Below are 15,310 nucleotides of genomic sequence, written 5' to 3'. Positions count from 1 at the left end.
CAACACTCTAAAAGCACATAGCAAGTAAAGAGAACAAAACACCCCTATGTTGGGGTAAGGTTTCCCTGTCCTATTTTGTCAGGAGCTAGGGTTTCACTACGCACACAGCGGTTTCAAACAACCTATAAACGGGTAAGCAACTTGTCCTAGCTTGGAATGGTCACTATGGTTCCGAATATGCACTAGGTCGAATGGTCAAAAGGGTGCCCCGGTAAAACCGGGGTTTGTGTTCCCATACTGTCAGAGCCCATAACCGGTCAGCCTTATGGTCATGTCTTGACAAGACAAGCCTCGGGCAAACCGTTCAGGAATGGCAGATGGCAAACACGGTGTCCTAGGCGCACCAATGCACATGCAATGCAAAGAAACACATAAATGAGATCAAAACAGGATATCATGAGTTCGAGTCAAGCTCTCTAACTCCCCAGCAGAGTCGCCAGAAACTGTAGACGCGCCCGCGTGGGCCTCGCTACAGTTCGGACTCGATTTGTGTCACGTTTCTTAATCCGAACCAAAGAGTCCAAATCCGGCAAATCGCTTTGAGAAATTGATTTTTGAAAAATTAGTGCCAAACATGGACTGCTTTGCCAGATATAGAGTCGCCACCTAAATATTTTTAAAATGGGGAAATTTAGGAAACCCTGACTCGGTGCCAAAGGCCACATGTCCGTCATCACCGGAGTTGTCTCGGCTCGGGAGCTTGGGTACGATCGGGGAAGGTCAGCTATGAGCACCCTCTTTCGCCCGGTCCGAAGACCGGCCTCTACTAACCGTGATATCCTTTTTTGAAAACTTTATGTGTTCTTATTCCAATTATTAGCCTAGAATTACTATGTTATGCGCGCAGCAAACAAGTATAGACCAAATTGCCCAAATTGGAATAGAAACATTTCTCATTTGTTTTGAAAATGGTTTGCTACTTGCAAGTAGGCTAAAATGCAGATTTTGCCACCCTCAAGTGGGCTTTTTTAAAAAAAGTTTTGCCACTATCTGGTGGGCTTAAAACAAATATAGTTTTAACGCATTATCCCAATTTAAGCAATTTGACCTCCACCCACAGGCATTCAAGGAATTTATCTCATGTAAACACTTAGCCGCATGGCAAGCATACTATTATGGCAACATTCACACGCATGTTGGATGCTAAAGCATAACCACTTACATTGTACTCCGTGCCAAAACAATAAACTAGTTAGCAAATGTGCGTGTCCTAGTTCATGTTATTTTGCCTAATGCAACACATACAAGATGCAATTTTAGTTAGGCTCGGTTAACCTAAATATGGCATACGATATGCAACCAACTGTTTCATGTATTCAATTTTGGAATTTGAAAATACGAATGCGGTTAGTATGATGTACCGAGCCCGGTGCATGTCAACAGATGCATGAATGCACGCATGCACATCATAAGGTATGCTAATTTCAAAAATGCCCTAATCTACCATCATAAGCAGGTAAATAAAAGGGAAGAAAGAAATGGGGATTGGAAGACATACACATACTCACCCACACTTATTACATGTTTACCCTCACTCAGAGGGTTCGAATTAATATTACAGTCCCAAAATAATGAACAAATAAAATTATTACAAAATTTCCTAATTAATTAAAAGAAAGGAAGCAAAAGAAAGAAGAGGGTGGCCACAGCCTCTGCCTCGGGGTGCGCAGATGATGCATGCTCGGAAATTGGCTTGCCCGAAAAACCCGTACCGTACCCCTGCCTCCTCTGTTTGTACTGCCTCGTCTTTCTGAAAATTACCAAAGCACTGGAGCAAGTTCCCTGCATCTAGCAGAGCACCACCGGTCGGACAGAATTACCACCGGCACTTCACAGTTCCCATCGGCACTTTATTGGATTCATCGGCACTCCAGATAGTGCCGGTCGGCACAAAATTCTGCCGGTCGGCAGAAATTTCCTGCAGAAGACAATTTGACAGCAAACAGAGAACAGACAGTGCACGGTATGGAATTTTCAGGCACATGTAAGCATGGTCATACTTCTTATCATATTTTGAACTCAAAGAAGCATGACCTTCGACCTTTGAGCCATCAATGGTACATGGCGGCTCAAAGAATTGAATTTGCCATTTGATATGAAGATGCATGTAACAAGCAAAGTGAAAACCGAGGCCTTATCAAGTTGGAGTCAAAGGTCCCGATGACCGGGAATCGAGGCACATTACATCACTTGAAGTATGAATGGTCCTTGATTCCCACACTTGGTTTGACACCCCAAACCAAGTAAATGCAATGCATGTAATGCTCACAAGCCTCAAATGTATCATGCCACCAAGATGTAAAGCACAACAAGCATTATGCAACCAACATGACAAATGTATAATACCAAGCATACAAGATACAAACATGATGCAAACATGGACCAAATTGACCATGGGATTGATGTGCTACAAAGCTTAATGGAACAACAATGCAACAAACATGGAGCAAGCATGCAAGAGGGCTTAAAATGGCAAAGGGGCAGGCCCTCACCCTTCTCAAAACAGTGGCCAAAAGTGCTCAAAATGATGGACAATCAACTCATGTTAACAAGCAAACTTATGGTCCCAAAGTTAAGGCACAAAGGGAGACAACTTACCCCCACCAACATGACCTCTCATGGCATGATCAAGACAAGTAAAAACAGAGTTTTTGCATGCAAAATAGGACCCCAAAAACTCCTAATATGGCAGCTAAAATATCCCCCATGAAACAAATGCGCTAAGGCTCACTCCTAGGCATAAGAGGACACACCCTCAAGGTATGAAAGGGGCCATGCATGCACACATACAAGCATGATTCTTGGACTAAAATGTGGTCCTTAGATGATGTTAAAACATGCGGATAATCACAAACATACATGTTAGAGGTCAACATGCTCAAAGCCTTTAAGCTAAAATACAAAGCAACCCTAACAAACATGTCAAGCATGACTAAATGGATAACCAATAAACCTTAAGCATGGAAAAACATCACTAAGAACTTCATGGAACTAAGCCAACTTACACAAGGATCATGGCCTAATCATGAGATGTATTTCTAAGCAAGATGGAGCAATACAAAGCAAGTATTACAAGCATACAAAGAGGCCCAAATTCGACCAAAAACAGAGGTTATATATGACCTAAGATGCCTAAAAAAAATGCTGAAATGAAGCCAAGGAACATCAAGCACACATGCTATCCTTTTGAGCCCAAAAAGCAAGCAAACAAACCATGAAGGGAGAGGGGTGTCCCTTCCCTATGCAAGACTTCAAACCATCCTTTTTTGACACTAAAATACACTGATTTTCAGTGGTCAAAAGACCAAAATGCTGAAGTGAACAAAACCTTATCAAAGAGGCACCAAAATAGACCAAACAAGGCCTATGAGGGTGAGTTTGCACTCAAACCACAAAATGACCTTAATGAAAGTGCTAGAGCAGGAAAATTTAAGCCTTTTTCATGTTATACACAAGAGCTAAAACAGTAAACAAAATAGGTAGAAAACCAATGCAAGTTTGGGGAATAAAAAGGAAGATGCTCACCCTTGAAGAACCCTTGAAGAACAAATGGTCTAGCCTCCTTCTTTGGATCAAAACCAGTCCAAAACTCAAGAAACAACTCCTCCAAGTCCCTCAATCTCGGAGTAATGTGTAATGGTGTGTGTAATGGTGCAAAAGTAAGGTAAAACACACCTTTTGAGCTAAAAAACACACACAAAGGAGGAGAGGGAGAGAGGTATAGAGATAATATGTATCTATATCTCTAAGGGCTGGTTTTTGCTTCTGTTTTTCTAACCTAGAACCAAGAGGAAAGCCCCTCTCTTATAGGACTCCCTCTTGCAAAGCTTATACAACAAGCTTGGCTAGAGGGAAATCCCTCCATACACGTGTATGGAGGGGGGAAGAGTTGGTGCCAGCTATCACAGCTGGCACAAAATATCTCCATAAAGTGGATGAACAGTGGTCGGCTGCCCAAAAATGCTATTTCGGCAAAAAACAGTGCCGACCGGCAACATATTATGCCGACCGGCAACATATTATGCCGACCGGCATTAAAATGTGCCGACCGGCAAACAAAAGTGCCGATGGCAGAGAAAGACCATCCGGTGGCTTCCAGCCACTGCCGGTGGTGTGTGGGGATGCCTCATAAGGCATTCCCTGCCCTTTCAAGGCAAAACACAAGTGTTCGGTGCAAAACCAGACACTAAACGGTCAAGTTCGGAGATCCTGAGGCAGGGCACGCGAGCCGAGGCCTCTGGGAACTCCAAACGAACACAAACATGGATAATCACCGAGTGTTCAAACGGTGACGTCCAAGTCTTGAGGACGGTCAAAAATGAGGTGTCTACACTCTGTGATGCTTCTGAACCACTCCATGGCCATGCTGAGAGGCCATCGGCCAAAATATAGGGCCATCGGCTAGAGAACAATGGTCATCGACCAAATATGATGCTATCGGCCAAAAACTTTTAGCCGATCGACACTGCAGGTAGCCGATCGGCCATATCTTCCTGCAAACTGATTCTTTTGCTGCAGCAGAGGACAAACAAGGGCATGTCAATACATTTGCAAGAAAATGTTGTGCACCTGCACCCCTTATCATGTTTGGAACTCAAAGGAGTGTAGTGCTCGGTTTTCAAGCCATCAATCACGCATTTTGATGCATGATGGCCAAAGAGACCGAGTTGCACAAATCAATGTGGAATGAATGCACAAAACACACAAGTGCCTCACACTCTATCATGATGGATCAAGAGTGTCGGCGACCGAGGATTGAGGCACGTTTCGTCACTTTAAGTACGAAACGTCCCTCGGTCCTCGTGTTTGGTTTGACACCCCAAACTAAACACAATGCAATGCATGCAAACATGGAAAAGCTATGCAATGCAACAAGGCTAATGACATGCAAACAAACCCAATGCAATATGAGTATGCAAGCAACCATGCAAACACCTCAAGCATGCAACAAGTATGCATCCACGTCATGCAATGCAACTAATATGCAATAGACATGCAACCTAAACATGCAAACATGTAATGTGCCAAGCATGTAAAATGCAATGCCACCCAAACATGCAAACATGCAATGTAACAGGCATGCAACAACATGCAATGCGATAAGCATGCAACAACACACAAACCGCATGACTTATGGACTTGTAATGACCCCGAAACGTATGCCACAATTATCGGTAACTAATTATGTGTTCACATGAAATTAATTGAAGAATATCTGTTTGAATTAGAAGAATATCTGTTGAGATGAGAACTTTGGGACTGAAATTGATGATCGTAATGGGTTCAGAAAACGAAATTGAGCACGCCTATGTGATACCGGGAATTTTTAGAGCCAACTGGGACAATAAATTGAAGACTGAATTTCGTCTGAATCGCTAAGTCTTGTTTGGCTCAAGATTATGGCACAATTCTATTTTTTTATGATATATCTATACATAGATAAGGATGTTGACTCTTTGACTCAAAAATAAGAAAAGAAAAATCTAGAGAGAGAGAGAGAGAGAGAGAGAGAGAGAGAGAAGGATTCGGGAGAAGGGAGAAAGAAGGGGGGAAAAGAGAATCAAGCTACATCTTCTCTAATTAAGTGCTTAAGGTAAGAATTTCTTCTCTAAATTCTTGAAGTAAGGTTGATGCATCAATGATCTCATGTTAAATAAGAGGATTGAAAGAGGAAACATGTTTAATTTGAGCATGCATGGCATGAATAGATGATTTATGGTTATATTTGTCATATTTTGAGGAAGAACCTCCATGGATTTAAGAATGAAGCTTTTATGAACATGTTTTATGATTTTTCATCTTCAATCAAGGTTGGATTTTGTATATGATGCATTTGGGTTTGTGTAGAAACTACAATGTTTAATTCAAGTTGTGTTTCAAGTGTTTTGGGACTTGGGTTTCATCACTTTGAAGTTGTTTTGCAAAAAGGAGAGATTGAAGCTTGAGAAGAGTCTAGAATTTCAGATTTTCGCGTGGTCCGCTCGAGCGGAGGGATTCCCGCTCGAGCGTGAAAATTGGCCTCCCAGCAGTTTTGGAAAATGGTGCAGTCCGCTCGAGCGGACAAAGTGGCGCTCGAGCAGGGGACTTATTTCAGGAAAGTTTGAGAAGTTGAATTACATGATTTTCACATGTCATTTGCACCATTTAGCATCTCATAACCATGAAATAGAGTAAAGAAAGGATAGTATGGCATGAATTAAGTGAGTTAATGATAATGTGTTCTAATGTTAATAATTGCAGGACAAGAGGCGAAGACCGTGCAACCGGTTTTGGAAACCCACTGTGAGTAACATTTCTGTAAGGATATGTTAGTATGATCTATGTTTAAAAATGCTACATTAAGCTATGGTTTTGAAATGATAAATGTTTTCTGTGAACGAATGTCCAGTTTGCGAATCTAGTATGGCATCCATAGATAGTCCTAAGTGGACCAGTTTACGAGATCTCGGTATGTGTTTAATCGGTGTCCGGGACCGGTTACTCTAGTCGTTGGACGACAAATGTTATGCTCTATGGAGTATGCCATTACGTATGTTCTGATATGAGATGATTATGTTTATGAATGATTTATTTTATGGATATATGAAATGTGGAATTCGTTCACTACCCCTTTACTTTAATGTTACTTGCTGAGCTTTAGCTCATTGTTTGTATATATATATTTATAGGTGAGCACTCTGGGAGTCAAGCCTAGGTGGAGTCCGAGCCGAGCCGCCATTTTGAAGCCTACCCGGTGTTTTGATGCCTCCGAGTTGGGGCTAGGCCTAGAAGGCCGTTAGGAAGCTTGGTTTTGGTTGTACATGTGGCGTGAGCCTATGTTCTGTACTTGAATTTTGATTATATGTGATGTAATGTAGTGGGTAAATTAACATTTTTGGCATGTAATGTATGTTCATATAAATGCACAGCTCTTTGGACTATTTGTATTTTGTTTTTGCTTCCGCGAACCCGATTATTTATGTTTTGTATAGAAAGGCCTGTGGTAATCTAGGATTACTGGCCGGTTACGATGCCAACCTTCTCGGGGCAGGTTTGGGTCGTGACAGGACTTATACTGAAAATGGATAGACCTCAGCCGTACCAAAAACAGTGGCCAAAGTGATGAAAAAGATGGAATGAAATGCAAAACAAGCATGCACATGTAATGGCCTATCACCTAGGCATAAGGACACAACTCTCAAACATGAGCAAGGAGTGACAAAACATGGTAATGTGGCAATGAGGTAAGCTCTGAAATCATGTTAGGAGTGATGCCAAATCAACCAAACAATGCAAGTATAGCATGTAAGAAAGCTCAAGGCTCGAGACTAGCCAAATGACTTAAACCAAGGCCATACAAAGCAAGCCCTAAAGGGCCGAGGGCAATCAAAACAGTCCCAAGGTAGGTCAAAACAAGACCGAAAACAAGCTTGAACCTAGCCAACACAAGCTAGAACAAAAGACCGAAAGCATGAAGCATGCATGGCTAACAAGAGGTGTTACACTACACCTATTACAACCAAATATGGCATGAGTTAACCAATAAAAATCAGAGTTATGGCATGTCAAAATAAGCCCAAAAACCCACTTAGATGGCATCCCAAAGACCTAAACATGGAGGTATGCACAATGACCCACTCTTAAGGCATAAAACACAAACCTCCCAATGCATGGAAAAGATGACAAATGTGAATGCATGGCCACACTATATGGACTAAAATCTCATATGAAATGATGCCAAATCTTGAAAAAGGTCTAAGCAATGCATGCTAATGACCTAGATACTCAAAGCAAACAAGCTAGATTGAACCAAGGCTATACAAAACAGTGCATGCATGACTAAAACAACACCAAACAGAGCTTAAACATGGTAAAAAAATGACTAAAAGTTCCTTTGAGTTGAACCAAAATATGCAAGCACGATGGTCCAAATGCATGATGCATGTTAAGGCAAATGAGACGATTGCAAGACAAGTGCATAATGCATGTAAGAGGCTATCAAACCAACTTAAAACAGAGGTATAGCATGGCCAAATAACGCCAAATACTTTCTGAAATGAAGCCAAAACAAGCTATGCAAACATGCTACCAATATAAGCCATTTATACAAGCAAATGAGAGACAAGGAGAGAGGGGTGTCCCTCTTCTGTTCAAGACTCCAAAACCACTTCTCCACCACTGAAAATCCTCTGGATTTCAGTGGTGAGAAGGTCAAAGTAAGATGGTTCCAAAGCTTAAAAGGGAAGGCACAAAACAAGGCCAAACAAGGCCCATGAGGGGGTAGACTACCCCCAACCAAAAAGTGATCTTAAACAATCATCTTAAGCATGAAAAATCAGAACTTATTGTAGTTTAGAGTTAAGCTTAAAACAATATACAAGAGGGTCTAAAAGTTCAAGCAAGAATGGGGGATTAAAAGGTTAGTTGCTCACCCTTGAAGAACACCTTCAAGAACACTACTCCAGCAACTTTTCTGAGTTCAAACCAACCCAAGAATACCAAGACCAACTCCCCAGTACCTCAGCAACCAAATGATGATGTTCTACTAGGTGCTCTAGTGCAAAAGTATGAACAAAATGCACTTTCAAGCACAAACACACACAAATATAGAGAGAGAGGGAGATATAGAGAGAGAGAGAGATATAACTTCTATATCAATTTTGTTGAACCTGTGGACAGGGAGGGGAGGCTCCCCTCTTATAGAATTTCATTTCTCAAGCTTGTTCAACAAGCTTGAGTCTTGGAACAAATCCCGCCATACACGTGTATAGAGGATGGGAATTGTGCATACCAACTGTCACAGCTGGCACAAAATATCTGCAATAAGCAGATGGAAAGGTCTCGGCTAAAAAATATGGCCGATCGACCAAAAAGAGTGCCGATCGGCCAAGACTTTTGGCCGATGGCAAGAAAATAAGGCCGATGGCATCATGCCTTAGTCGATGGGTTGAGGGGATGGCCAACAAGCCACCCTCTTCCCTCAGAAGCAAAACACAAGTCCTTGGTCCACAACCAAGCACAAAACAGACAAGTTGAGAGATCCTAAGGCAAGGCACGCAGCCGAGACCTTCAGGAACTCAAAACGAACACCAGCATGGATGATCATCGAGTGTTCAAAAGATGACGTCCAAGTCTTGAGGACGGTAAAAAATAGGGTGTCTACACATATATTCAACACTTGACTCACATTATTCACAGTATAAATCATATTATGAAACTGTAAAAGTTTACAGTTTCAAAGCACACACTTATTTAACATCACTCATGTTATGAAACTGTAAAATTTTACAGTTTAAACGCACAAATCTATTTCGCATCACTCATATTATGAAATTGAAAATTTTTTCAGTTTCAAGAAACATATTTCGACACTTAACCCACATTACTTATGATTACTGATACATGCCACATTGTTCCAATGCAGGTTAACCAAAGTGGTTTAACCCCAACTGAACAAGAAATACAGTTATTACATATTAATCAAAGCACATCAACAGACTCTTCAGCAAAGAAACATGACCACAAAAAGGACAATAAGCAAAAAAAAATTAAAAAAAAAAGCAACAAAAAAAAAAGACTTCTAGACAGTGATGAGGATAACTTTCTCGGAGAAGAACATCAATCAGAATCAGAATCAGAATAAGAAGAGCAACAACAAAAAAAGAAAAGAAAGCAAAAACCACAAGAAAAACCAGAAAATGATGAACAAGAAGAAGAGAGTGATGATGAAGAAGAAGCTGATGAAGAAGAAACTGAAGAAGAAGAAGAAGAACCTGATGAACAACAAGACAATGATGAAGCTGAAGAAAGACAAGAAGCAAAAGGTGATCAACAAGAAGACACTTATGGAGAAGAAGACCAACAACAAGAACAAGAAGAACAACAAACAAACCAACAACAAAAAGTCAATGAACAAGAACTAACAAACCAACAAGAAGAACTCCAAGAGAAATCTGACATATTTCATGCACAAGGTAAACTATTGTCTAATACTAAAGCAAAGTGCAAGATTTAATTAAACTAACCAAAACACAATCCAACATTTTTATAGGTCATGACCAAGCACAAACACTAACCTAAGAGGACGACAAGGACAAGCTCATATTAGCCATGAGAGCACAAATGCAAGATATGGAACAAAAATTCATGGCTGAATTGCATAAAAAAGAAGATCAATTAAAGGAAATGTCCACCAAAAAAACTGGCAGTCCCCAACAAAGATCAATGGTCAAAAGAATCAAACAAAAGTCAAGAAAACAAGCACATGACCCAAATTTTGAATACCAACCAATGACAAAAGCCAAAGAAGATACAAGGAACAATACACAAACTGTTACTGATGTACCCAAAACAACAGAGGGTACCGATGAAGAAAAAGAGAAGAAGAATGAAAAGAAAAAAGAAGAAATCGAAATAGAGACAGAACCTCCTACTGAACCCGAGCAAAAAGAGGGTACTCATGAAGCAAAACAACAGCAGAAAGAAAAGATACAAGAAGATATTGGCCAACAGAAAGCAGTTGCTGCTGAAACCAACCCAAAAGAGGATGCCAATCAAGAGAAGACACAACTTCAAGTATTGGAAAGTGATGATGATTTCAAGAAAGAATCAATCCAAAACAAGCCACTCGCCATTTCATGCCGCAAAACAAACAAGGTTTGGCATAGCCTATCCAAAAAAGACCAAGACCAAATTCAACTCATCAACAACACACAATCAAGTGCTTGTGTTTGGTATGGCAGCAAAGATGAAAATTGCGTATACTTTTCAGATATATGTAGATTGACCAACAGGGAACCCTTATATGGGAATGTAGGTCTCCAACTGCACAATTTTACAGTTTTTGTTCATATTCAATAACCTATTCCAGAAACCTAACACATTCTCATATATAACATGTTTCAGGTCATTGATGCCTTCTCAGAAAAGAAATTGGCACTCCAACCAACCATTGAAGAATTTGAGAAGAATGATCTAACCTTTGCAAGAAATCCATACACGGGAAGATCTTACATTTTCTCAACATTCATCAATGTAAGCAAAACTTAACATACCTTTCAATATTATTCAAACTGCAAAATTTTCTACTTTCTTAACATGTCTTACTACATAGTTTTATAACATATTTCAAACATATATATAACTTACAGACTCCACTACAAAACCAAGATCAAGCACTGAGAGAAAAAATGATGGACAACCATTTTCCAGAAGCAATGAAAAACAGATACATCCATTTCCCAATCAACCACGACAACCATTGGACAATTGTGGTCTTTGACAATGCTAATGGGATATGGAGACACTATGACTCTTTGAGATCAGCAAAAGATTGCCATAACAAGCACTTTGAAATTGCAAAGGAAATTGTAAGTTAAATAAAATTTCCTATTTAGTTCCATTCCTTTAAAAACATCTCAACTCATCACTATAACTAACAAAAACACCCACTAACTATTTTGTAGCAACAACATCAACTGAAATGGAATAAAACATTACTCAACAATCAAGGAAACATGTTATCATCTCAAGAGTGCGAGACAGTAATTGTATCAATTAAGGAATGCCCACAACAAACCCCACACTCGTAAGATACAAAATCAATAAACTAATCTTCCAATATGCTAAACTTTACAGTTTTACCTAACTAATTAACTTCATTTAAAACTTTGCAGGAATGATTGTGCAATCGTCGTCTGCAATGTTATCAACCAATATATCAACTGGCAATCTGTGCAGAAATCACTTCGACCAACTGAGTGAGTCAAATTTCGAGCAAAAATCATCAGTCAATTCCTCAATGATGAGAACCAGTCTTGGAAACTCGAGCACTACCAAATGTTGACAAAACATACCAAACCATAGAAAAAATGAACAAACTTCTTGACAATACAAATATTCAAGTGAACATATCTTTGTACTTTTTTTTTTTTTTAACATGTGACAAGTACTTTATATACTTTTGGGAATGATCTTCTTCTGGTTATTATGGTGAAAATGATTGTTGTTATTGATGTTATTGTTGCTCTTCTTCTTGTTATTATTATTGTGGTTGTTCTTCTGATTGTTTGTGTACTTGTTTGTGGCTGCATATATTTTCGTACAGTAAAACTTGTTTCTAATAATTCTTAAAACTGCAAAATTATGCAATTTCATCAGGTTGTTTCTAATAATTCTCAAAACTGCAAAATTATACAGTTTCATTACTCAAACAAAAATTATGCTACACAATTATGCATCCAATTTCATGACTCAACAAATAGATGAACTACATTTCAAAATTGAAAATAAAACTGCAAAATTTTACAGTTTTGTAGCTATGAAATATGAAATAAATGAATCATGTAGTAAAATTGCATTTCAATATTACACAGTTTTAATAAGAAATTTTCAACAACCTTCTCAGCATTCCATAAAAATAAATCCAACCAAACCCACAAAAAAAATAAAAATAAAAAACAAAACAAGACTGTTACAAAACAACTTCAATAACTAAAGAACACATCAAAAAACAAAAAACAATTCAACCAACTTTATTCATTACTTTCATAATACCAAGTATCACATTTTTTATTATCATAATTTCTCAAATTCAAATACAAATCCAAAAAAATAGACTGTGGCCTCAAATAGCAGCCTTGCACATCTTCTTATTGTGATTCCCATATTCCAAGCACCTCCCACAATTGATTTGCTTCACATTCTCACCCCTAGAAGGTATCATCTTCTTCTTGTTCAGCCCGGGCTACTTCTTCGTTATAGGAGGTTTGATAATCGAACTATCGGCACCATCAAAGTCAAATCTCTCACTTGAAGGCACTGGATAAACAGATTCCTTGTATGACTCTCTAAAACAATCTACATGAAAAAATGGATCAATGAAATCATACACATCTCTACCACTACTACGCAAAGCATGCACAACATGATAACAAGGAAAATAATTCAATTGCCATTCATGGCAAGAACAAGTCTATCTACCAATATCAACATAAAAAGAAATAGAAGAATGAACCTGAAGCATAGTATCACTAGCAACAATCACATCGCAAGACTGAGCTAGCTCCAAAGAGTCCACCAACTTCTTTTCCATAACTGGACACAATTTCGTACTCCATCTTTTAGATTCAGCTCTTCTATTCGACAATTGAGTCATGATTTGAACCCTAATCATATCAACCATACAAGTAATAGGCAACTCACGGGCCCCACCAATCCAATTATTGTAAGACTCGGCAGCATTAGATTACATCTCACCATATCGTTTTCCTCTAAAAAATGTATTCGCCCACTTATCATTTTGCAATCCATCCAACGTACTATCAACTCTACCATTCCCAACAATACGCCTCAATTTCTCCATATAATGTTGGAAAGAAGCAACCATTGGCACATAAGCACATTTAACTAATATTTTCATCAAACTCAGCTTATAGTTAGTACGAAGTCCCACCAATTTGTCAATCAAATTTCTCTTCAAATGATTCAAGCAATATGCATGATGTGCATTGGGAAAAACCACTGAAAGAGCATCTAGCAATCCATGTTGACGGTTTGACACAAAGGTCAATCTCCGGCCTGAACCAACAGCCTTTAACAACTGACTTAAGAACCACATCCAATTATCTTGATTTTCAGCGTCAACAATTGCAAAAGCCAAAGGAAACACACCTGCAAACAAAATAACATAAAACTGCAAAAATTAACAGACTCCCAATACAATAACACACTGACAAACCAAACCTATACTAACTGCAAATAAATACATACCTTGATTACCATCCTTTTGATGTTGTTGCAAGCAAATGCCCCTTGTAACGCCCTTTCAAGAATGTACCATCAACAAACAACAACAGACAACAAAATTGAAAGCCATACAAACATCCATGAAATGCCACAAACAACCTCCGAAAACACCCACTACTTTCATCCATATCTAATCCAAACACACTTCCCGGATTCATTTTCATAGCCGTCTCAAGGTACCATCGAAGTTGGTCAAAAGAAGTTGCAAAATCATCAAACAACCCACCTCTTGCCTTATCAACTCCTAACCATGCAACCCGATAAGAAACATCTATACAATATTGCTTCTTCAACTTTTTTTTAACTTCAATAGGACGAGTCAACGGATTATCACTAATATCATTTTGCACAATATCAGACACAAGTCTAGAACCAACCATTTTGCTACAAGATCTACGAGCAACAACCACACAAGTATGCACATTATCCAACTTCATTATAAAAAAAATACCAGAATTCATCAACACCCTTCCATGCACAAACCATTTACAACCTGTAGACGACTTCATCATACATTCAGCAGTTACTCTTGTTGTATCGTTCTTCAAATAATTCACTGCAAAACCACACTCAACTGCATACTTAGCCAATGCAATGCGGAACGCCGGCACTCCACCTTCAAATTCTTGACCAACACTATGTATAATCCCCTTCTAACTAATAGACAACAAAACTCTCTCTGATTCTGGATAAAAACTAGGCAACAAACCACCAAAATCATCACAATCGTTAACCAAAGAACTCTCACAAATTACAGAATCAATCCTACAAGAATTATCATCATCAACCTCCACAATTCTCTTATCACCCACAACAACATCAACAACACGACAACCACTACCACTTACCATTGATAGCATATTCCCTAAATCGTCATCACATTCAACAATACAATTAGAATATCCAGGAATAGAGAAAAACAAACAAAAGTTATCAACACTTAACTCCTTGAACTTCGCACATATTTTCTCAACAACTTCATGATAACTACATCCCTCACTAATCTTAATAGCAGCACAAGAATTATTGTATTTGCACATTAACATGAAACACTCCTCCATACTACAAAATCACAAACCAACAAACAATTGTTCACAGATTCCAAACTGCAAAATTATATAGTTACAACATATCAGTATCAAAACACTAGAATTCACAATTCCAAACTACAACTTCAAAACACATTACACTATACAACAAACAAAATCAACAAAATCAAAATCATTACACTATATCACATACAAAAATCAAATAAATAAGTATCAAGCAAAAATTTATCACAAAACAAAGAACTAAAACAACATTGCCAAACACAAACCAGATATCACGCAAGTTTGCTTATCTATATATACATACATATATGTATCGACAGATACAAACCACATACACACACAGAGATATATATGTACATGTATGTATCGACAGATACATATATACACATACATATATGTATCAACAGATACAAACCAGATACGCAGAGAGAGAGAGAGAGAGAGAGAGAGAAAGAGAACATACACATAGATCG

The sequence above is a fragment of the Camellia sinensis genome, chromosome 1 (genome assembly GCF_055761805.1).
Source record: "Camellia sinensis isolate YWXY chromosome 1, ASM5576180v1, whole genome shotgun sequence".
Classification (NCBI taxonomy): Eukaryota; Viridiplantae; Streptophyta; class Magnoliopsida; order Ericales; family Theaceae; genus Camellia; species Camellia sinensis.
This window is presented reverse-complemented; position numbering follows the sequence as displayed.